Genomic DNA, 9,817 nt, shown 5'->3' with positions numbered 1-9,817 from the left:
ACTACTAATCATTATGTACCTTTATATTCTTTTGAAGCATCAAATTTTGATAAAAAAAAGAGATGGAAATGGGAGAAATTCATAATTGGAAATGGACTCGTCATATTTTTCGCCTCCTTGATTACCTCTCCACTTAAGATTGAGATCGTCCTTCCAACTCGAATTGTAAGTGTTAGAATATGGGTTTCCTTCCTATTTCCCATATAATTATCCTCCTAAGGTTATCTCTTAGAGTAGTGCCCACTAATACGAGATGATTCGTTCATAGATGCTTGGGTGGCGTTCATCTCCAAATGGTTTAGCTTCTCGAGAATCCACTGATATTTGTGCTCTTCATGGACATTTTTCGCCATTGATTGTCTCAAGCTGTACGCAAATATTTTAGTTGGCCACATGTACGAGTTCATAGCCACGTCTTTAATAAGCTGACAAGCTCTCTCGTAAGTGTTATTCATAAAGCCCCTCTTGATGCTCCATCTAGTTTGGACCTTAGATTTTTGTCTAATCCATTGTAAAATATTTGCATTTGTAACCATTCCTACATGCCATGATGCGAACACTTCAGTAACAACAACTTAAATTATTCCCATGCCTCGTACAAAATTTCACCTTCCAATTGTCAAAAGTTTGCAATATCACACCTCAGTTGGACTATTTTACTTACTGGAAAGAATATGGTTAAAAATCATCTTGCGAGCTCCTCCTATATAGTAATTGAACATGAAGCCTACAAATCTAACTAAGTAAACATGTTATCACACAAGGAAAAGGGGAATAATCGAAGACAAATAGCATCATCGGTGACTAAGGGTAAGCAAAATTTGATCCGACTCGAAAAAATAAAAAAAATTGCATTTCAAATTATTCGAACCGAATTAATCAAGTTAATTGAGTTAATCGAATCAACTCAACTTTTTTTTGAATTTCGAGTTCGAATCGAGTTGAATTTTTGAATTTGAATAACTCGAATAATTCGAATAAACCAAATTCCAAACCCTTCTACTCCCCTTCCCCCTAACCCCCTCCTCAAACCCTTTTACTTTCCCCCCAAACCCCAAAAACCTTTTTTCCTTTTACTTTTCTTCCAAAAATTTTACTTCTTCCAAACCCCCCCAAAAAAATTTCATTTTTCTTTCCCCCCAAAACTTTTACTTTCCCTCAAACCCCAATTTTTTTTTCAAATTTATGTCTGCTATTTATTTAATTAAATTTCACATTTTGTACTATTTATATTATTGAATTGTCTAATCATGCTGAATCTTCATCAATTTATGTTAAAATTGAATTATTGATGATACCATAAAATATTTGTGTTAAAATTTTCTGTTGGTATCAATTTTACATTTTATCTTTAACGTAACTTTTATTAAAAAAATCACATTTTTTACATTTAATATATTTTTTAATTTCAAAATACATGGTGACAAGAATCAAAAGATAATTGAAGCAACAAAGCAAGCAAAGAAGCTAACCCGTATATAAAATATTAATAAATAAATTATGAGGAGATGAAAATTAATAATAAATTTGATTACGGTGAAAAATTTTCATTAAGGTGGGTGGTAGTGGCTACAAAGTCCCAAAGTCATTTTTTTAATTTAACTCAAACAAATATATTTGATTCGGTTCGATTTCCATCTCACTTGACTCAATTCAAGAAAAATTCAAATGGAGTTAGGATGATACAATATGATTCATCAACTTAAAATTTTTCATTCGATTCGACTAGGCTCGATTCAACCGTATGTTCACCCCTATCGGTGACCCCATGAAACTTAAAAGTATCATAGAGTTGAAGGAAACATTTTAAATGCTTATTCAGGTCCTTAGTCATGGTGCTTCAAAACTGGAGATTACTCTATACCATTTGAATTTTTCCTACTTGATTTTGAAGTTATTAGCATTTATAGTTAGTCGGTCAATGCTGCCTTGCAAAACATCTAGAGTAGGTAGCACATAGTCTCACAATGTATGATTTTGTTTTGCCATCGGTTCTACTATCTGCGACTATAGTTGTATATGCTCTATAGGTAATGTCGGTAGTGTATTATGTTTGGGTGGATCCTCGAACAAGGGATTTTCTCATTGCGGATCTGTTGCTGGTGGGTTATTTTCTAACGACTACCTTCCGGCTCGCCTCAAGGATTTTTCTGGTTCAGGGTTTGGCTCGATCTGGTCACCTCTGCTTCGAGTCATACACTAAACTGGAAACAAAAATAAAAAAAAACTAAGTTAGTAAATAGAAATAACTTAGTAAATCTAACCGAATGTCGAAACCTCCCCAGCAACAGCGCCAACAACTTGACCACACCTTGACATGTGTGTGTCTGGGCTTGTAATTCTACAACTAAATGTAAGAATTGAAGTGCAGTATCTGCAAGTATATATGTCAAATTGTAATATAGTTTAAATTGTTTATAACGAAAGATAAGGAAGTATTCCAAGGATCGTACCTAAGGGAGGTTTGTCTAAACAAAATTTCAATTCACACACTACTAAGTCTAAATAGTAATCATGTACTCATTATAGTACGACAAGCAAATAATAAAAAATATAATATAAAAAACCATAAAATCAAAACTAAAATAAACAACCCAATTTCAATCAATTTGAGCAAGTAGAATATTAACTCGCATTCGTGTTCATGATCAACTTCAGATTCAGGTTTTAGCAAATTAGCTAACAATTAACCTAGTTAATACTTTTCGATCTATAACTAAATTAATTGGTCAATTTAATCTACTTATGTTTTGACTTGAGAGCTTAAACTGGGATATAGTAAGTGGTGCTAAGTATACTATCCTTTCGGCCTCATCTACCTAAGTTTCTTCCTGGGGTCGTCAACCCTAGGGTTTAATTTCTCTTAATCTAAGGCAATTAATTTAGAGTAAACCTTAAACCATTAGTCAATTGCTTCCACTTCTGCTCGTTAATCTCCCTAGGGTTCTTAGTTCATGGCCATTCTAGATGCAAATTTCCCTAATCATATTTTAAACATTCAATTGAAACATAAAATAAGATAAGGGAAAAGTGAAATCTAATCATATTTTAAACATTCAATTGAAACATAAAATAAGATAAGGGAAAAGTGAAATCTAAGTCTGATGATGTGTGTTGACGATTGATCTGTAAAACTCGTAAACAGATGTTGATTGGGATTCAATTGCTAAAGAAATGAAAGTAAACAAATAAATTTGTTAAATGAAAGAAAAACTAAACTTCAATTGAAAGTAAAAATTGTTTGAACAGAAAAATTGAAATTAAAGCCCTTAAATTAAAGAACAAGAAATTTTAATCATCCAATAAGCTCTCTAATTAAGTTCTGTGCACTAATATTTATAGTAGTGTTGTTAGATGACCAAATTAGGTCAATTATAGAATTCTAATCTTGTTAATTAAAGTTTTGCAGATGAAAAACACCCTTGGCTACAGATTGGGGCTTGTTGAACTGGTGTCCCGACATCATAGGGTTGTTGTCGCGACGTTGTACTTCGAAAATAACACATATTGGTTCAAAGTTGGTTGTCGGGACATCGATGGAAAAATGAACCCTTTGAGGTTCAAAGTTTGTTATCATGACATCCTCACTAAATGTAGTGACATCTAGGACAGTTCACTAACTCCTTGGCCTAAAACGTCGTCCTACACACTCAACGAACACATTAGTCCTTCCTTAGGCCCAGATTGGCCTAACTAGTCATAAAACACCCTAAAATGCTCATTTTATTGAATTCAAATATGAAATTACTAAATCAATCAAGTAACTAAAAAGATAACAAATTACTTGAATCTGAGCTCATTAAGTGTTGAAAGGAGCTTAATTTGCCACAACGAATTGTGGCAGATCAAAAAACAAGTTTGTTATAACAGTACATGGAACGAGCAACAAAAACTTCCCTAATAAGTACAAATTTGTCAATTAATCATTTTTTAAAATATGTCTAACAATTTGACTAACAAATGTACCAACTTATAGTTTGGGTACCACTTGTGATAAAAAAAATGTTTAAGTACCTAGATGTGAAAAATGGTATAATTTAAGTACCAATTTTTAGTTTAAGCCTAGAATAAAATAATAAAATATCCTTAAAAAGCTAACTCAACTTCGTAAAAAAACCATTAACACGTGGCAGAGCCTTAAAGGTTTTTAAAAATGATTTTAAATGCTAAAAAAATTAAAAGAAAAATAAACAAAAGAAAATAATAAAAGTAATATTTATATACAAATTTAATTTTTTTATTAAATTTTAATGTAAGAGAAAATCAATGAAAAAAAGTGATCTCATTAAAAACTTCTATGATGCACTACCAAAGCCATTTAACTTGTAATGATAATAGATTATTTCAAGTTTTAAATTTAAAAATAAATGCTTTAGATTTACTTTTAAAATTTAGAAATGAATTGTGAATGTGCTAGATTTGCCCATGCGGAATGGGTCAACAATCAATTTTCATGGGGTGTTTCCATCACATACATGCGATCGACGTTCTATGCGAAGAACACCAAAAAGGGAAAAAGAGGAAAAAAGTTGATAGAAAATGAATGACCTCCATGTTTGTATATATCATTACATCCTTGCAACCAAAAATATGAGCGAATAATCTTTTTAACATTTTGTACATCCTTTGATCGGAACAGACAAAATATCAAAGAAAAAAAAAACCAAATATCTGTTTTTTCTGAATTTGCAGCCTATATATGTTTATTAATTAGGTTAATTATTTTGATCGAATTCTGAAATATATTTTTGATAATCTTAGTTCAACCTTAACTATTATCTAATTGATAAAATTATTTTATCTAAATTTAATTGTTTTTAAAATTTTAAAATTTAATTATTAAATTATATAAATATTAAATAAAATATTTTTTATATATACTATTATCAAACTCCTAATTAAGTTAATATCTGGAGTTAGCCAAACTCCACATCAGTTAGGAAATGACAAACACAATCTTATATTCAATTTTTTTTTGTGAAACAAAATAGGCCTACTAAAGAAATTAAACTAAACCCTCCAGCCGGGACCTTCCAATAAACGAATCCCTGCTTTCCTGTCACGAAGTCGGACTTTTCCCAAAAGTTGATGTACTCTCCTAATCAAAGCTGACTTAGGCTCCCTAGGAGTTTCTTTTTGGATGGCGTGAATGGCTTCAAGGCTGTCAGTTTGAATAGAAATGTTTTCAAAACACCGATCTAGTGAAAGATTTAACCTATCCAAGATGCCCCCAAGTTTATCTCCCAAAACGATGCAACTCCCAAGTATTTGCAAAAACCAAAAATCCAATTTCCATTACAGTCTCACACAATACCCCCTACTGCTGCAAAACCCTCCTCAATCTTAACTGAGTTGGAACATATGCCCATATTATGGTAAACATGTAATTGTTTTCTATTTATTTGAACGATGAATAAATAAATAAAGTTAATTTCACATTTCACTATTATGTCTTTTGTATTTCTATCTTTTATATTTGTATGCATAGTTAATTTGTGACAAGAAAATATTAGCTCATTGGTTGTCTAAGTTCAAACTGAAGATAAGTGGCATTATAAGAACGTTTACATTGCAAGAAAGACAACTTACTTTAGTAGATAATCTAAATAAGCCAGTAATCCTATAAAAGAATCAAAGTGAGCATTTGATTCAAATACTGAGAAGGATTATTATGTCATCTACAATTCTAATTGGGGAGATGGCTAGTCTTGGCTATCGAAGCAGTTGACTCCACAAGTAGGGACATAGATGTATTCATTGGTAGAATGATACATTGGACTGGACCCAAGATGGTTAAATTCTAAATCCGTTTGTGAATTAATTCACTTGTGATGTTTATGGTGTGATTTCCCTAAATCTTGAGTTAGTTACTGACCATGCGTATGCAACTCATATGCTTTAATATAAGTAGAGGCTTATGCTCTAAAGATGATCGAGCACATAGCTAGTATGTTGGGTACATGACTTGTGTATGACATGACTTTTCTAGCAACAGTAGCATTCATAGCTTAATTAAAGAGTTAATGATATCCTCTTATTAGCATTGTATGGATGGATAAATATGAAACATGGCCACGGGTTGCTTGTTCTCAAACGAGCAATTTATCACAGTCATTTATTGACAGTGATCACATTAATCATTAAAAAGACACAATGGTGACGATGAGATAAAATAGGATTGTATTGAATGAACGAATTTAACTTAAAAGAATCAATTATATCATATAAGGGTAACACACACATGACGAGGTCATTGGACAAAACAGTTGGATGAATTGCTTCCATAAAGAGTATACAATAAGGAGTTTTCAATCATGGTACTTCTTGTGGACTAACTTCATGATTCAGTAATTGTGAATTATTAGAACGATGCTTTTGGACATAATTGCAATAAAAGCTCAATCAGACTGCATTTGAATTAGAAGAAAATTCTATGACTTTGGAAATAATTTAATTAAGTCAATTTATTCTATGTAAAATTAAATTAGGTGGTCGTGAGAATTATTCAACTAGAGAATTTTATTAAAGAATTTTCTTGAAAATTTAATTCAAAAAATCTAAGTGATTTTTGGAAAAATTAATTTTGATCAAGTAAAATTAAATTAGTCAAATTAATTAAAATTAATATGATATTTTTGGAAATTAATTTTCAAGTTAAGCAATTGGTCCAATGGGTAACTGAACTTGAAAATTGGACTTGAGACCGTAAATTGGGCCTAGGAGCCCAAAACCGAGACCAAGACCTAAATCTGGTCGAATTGGGTCTGATATGTGAAATTGGACCGACGGTCCAACCAATGGCTAAATCAAACCAGTTGAGTCATCACTGACCTGCGCCGAACCGGCTCGGGGTGCCATAAGGGTGTTGCACCTGCATCACCGGACACGGCGGTGCTGGCGACTACGACGGGGGTGTAACACCCCTCACCCGTACCCGCCGTCAGGATAGGGTTTGAGGTGTTATCGGGACTTTATATTTTGAAACGTAGTAATCTGGGTCACCGTTTTTACTCAAATTTAAAACTTTTCACCTACGAACAACTCGTCCCTTATATAGGTCTATGAAGCCCTAGGACACCCTAAGACAGTTCGGGACAAACCAGGAGTGTTCGATAGACCCTGGATATCTTAGGAATACTTTCCTAATTTGAAGTATCACACGCCCATGTGAGTGGGCCATGTGGACTCACACGTCCGTGTGTTTTGGGACACAAACCCTATCTCTGAACATCAGACATCTATCGGGACTAATTCAGAAATCTGACTCAACACCAGACTCACATTGAGTTCTTTTAGATTGCAAGCCATTATCATTAGTTTGAGTATCATAGATTTCCTGAAGGAATGTCGGCCTAGCCTCTAGCTCAGCCAAGACTGAACCATCATCAAGCAATGCCAAACGAGCATCCATGTCCCTTAATGTAAACAAGGATTTTCTGCTCAATGCATCAGCGACCACATTCGCCTTCCCCGGGTGATAGTCAATGATCAAATCATAATCCTTAATTAATTCTAACCATCTCCACTGTCTCAGATTTAGTTCTTTTTGAGTCATCAAGTACTTCAAACTCTTGTGCTCTGTGAAAATGCGGCAAGTCTCACCATACAAATAATGTCGCCAAATCTTTAAGGCAAAAACAATAGCAGCAAGTTCTAGATCGTGGGTCGGATAATTCTTCTCATGAGGCTTCAATTTCCGTGAAGTATAGGCTATCACCTTGTCATCTTGCATCAGCACACAACCCAATCCATTTAAGGATGCATCACTAAAGACCACAAACTCTTTTCCTGGTTCAGGTAGTACTAAAATAGGAGCTTCGGTCAGCAATGTCTTTAACTTCTCAAAACTTTGCTGACACTTCTCTGTCCATTCAAATTTAACATCTTTCTGTAGCAACCTCATCATTGGAGTCTCTATCAAGGAAAATCCTTTCACAAACCTTTGATAGTAACCGGCTAAACCCAAAAAGCTTCTAACCTCAGTTACATTCTTAGGCGGTTTCCATTTGACAATTGTAGAAATCTTACTTGGATCAACCTGGATGCCTTCACCCGAGACAATATGACCCACAAATCTGACTTTCTAGAGCCAAAACTCACTCTTGCTAAACTTAGCATACAATTGCTTTTCCCGCAAAGTCTACAATACAATTCTCAAGTGCCTCGCATGCTCTGTCTCATCTTTGGAATAAATCAAGATGTCATCAATAAACACAACGAAAAGCTTATCAAAATATGGCCGAAAGATCCTATTCATTAAGTCCATAAACACAGCTGGTGCATTCGTCAGCCCAAACGGCATGATAAGAAATTCATAATGGCCGTACCTCGTTCTGAAAACTGTCTTGGGTACATCTAAGTCTTTGACTCGTAGCTGATAATAGCCAGACCTCAAGTCTATCTTGGAGAACATGGTGGCTCCTCTCAACTGGTCAAACAAGTCATCTATCCTTGGTAAAAGATACTTATTCTTGATAGTTACTTTGTTCAGTTGGCAGTAATCTATGCATAACCTCATCGAACCATCTTTCTTCCTTAAAAATAGAACGGGAGCACCCCAAGGTGAAAAGCTCAGCCTGACAAAACCTTTATCCGTCAGCTCTTGTAACTATGCTTTCAAGTCTCTCAGTTCAGTTGGTGCCATCTTATATGGAACAATTGAAATAGGAGCTGTCCCTAGCACCAGCTCAATACCAAATTCTATTTCCCTCTCAGGAGGTAATCTGGGTAATTCTTCTGGAAATACATTTGGGTACTCACATACTATAGGCACAGACTCAATCCTCAACTCTATTTCTTTAGTGTTCAATACAAATGCAAGATAGGCTTCATACCCTTTTCTCAAATATCTTTGAGCAACCATTGTTGTGATTACAATCGGCGGCGAACCCAATTCTCTTGAATTGACCCGTAAAATCTTACCATCTAGGCATTTCAATTTAATATACTAACTACCACAATTTACAATTATCATCTAGCACCCGTGTAGTATTTTTGAGCCAGAACTCGGCTCTTTCAGCATCATCATCAACTTTAACTCTGAATTCCCCGGCTCCATACTTTCTAAGTTTATCTATAGGGCTTTCCCAATTCTTACCAGTGCCATACCTTGTGGCACATCATCATCAGGTTGATTAGGTGGCGGGAGAGGTCTTGGTTTGTTGGGGTGATTCCTCAGGTAATCCCCAAACCATTCATCCATCATATCAAAGAAGGCAGCTTGGGCCTCTTTCCGGCCTTCAAACATGAGCCTTTTACTACTACTAGATACACCTCGTTGTACGGAAGCTGGAGCATGGCTCTCAACTCCCTTAGACTCATCTTGTGCTTGATTGGAAAACATTTACTATATTCAAAACAATTTAAACAATTAGGAGATGCCACACTATCAACATTCAAATAATGGCATGTATAGCGAACTTTAACATCCTCTACGGTAGTCCTAGAACCGACTAAACCATAGCTCTGATAACACTAAATATAACACCCCTCACCCGTATCCGCCGTCGGGATAGGGTTCAAGGCATTACCGGGACTTTACATTTTAAAACGTACTAATCTGGGTCACCGGTTTTACTCAAATTTAAAACTTTTCACCTACAAACAACTCGTCCCTTATATAGGTCTATGAAGCCCTAGGCACACCCTAAGGCAGTTCGGGACAAATCAGGAGTGTTCCATAGACCCTGGATATCTTAGGAATACTTTCCTAATTTGAAGTATCACACGCCCACGTGAGTAGGCCGTGTGGACTCACACACCCATGTGTTTTGGGACACACCCATGCCCTTCGGCCGTGGGCAACACTGATTTATCA

At 34.9% G+C, this 9,817-nt stretch overlaps 1 non-coding gene across 1 annotated transcript; it reads left to right on the top strand.

The window, feature by feature from the left end:
- Window positions 1-542: 542 nt before the first annotated feature.
- LOC121203897 (small nucleolar RNA R71) lies at window positions 543-649 on the top strand. The gene has a single exon (XR_005898829.1). It is a non-coding gene; the product is annotated as a small nucleolar RNA R71 (small nucleolar RNA).
- The last annotated feature ends 9,168 nt before the right edge of the window (window positions 650-9,817 follow it).

Source organism: Gossypium hirsutum, chromosome A07 (genome assembly GCF_007990345.1).
Source record: "Gossypium hirsutum isolate 1008001.06 chromosome A07, Gossypium_hirsutum_v2.1, whole genome shotgun sequence".
Taxonomy (NCBI): Eukaryota; Viridiplantae; Streptophyta; class Magnoliopsida; order Malvales; family Malvaceae; genus Gossypium; species Gossypium hirsutum.
Note: the sequence above shows the minus strand (reverse complement) of the source record. Positions and strands in the feature narration are given on the sequence as shown.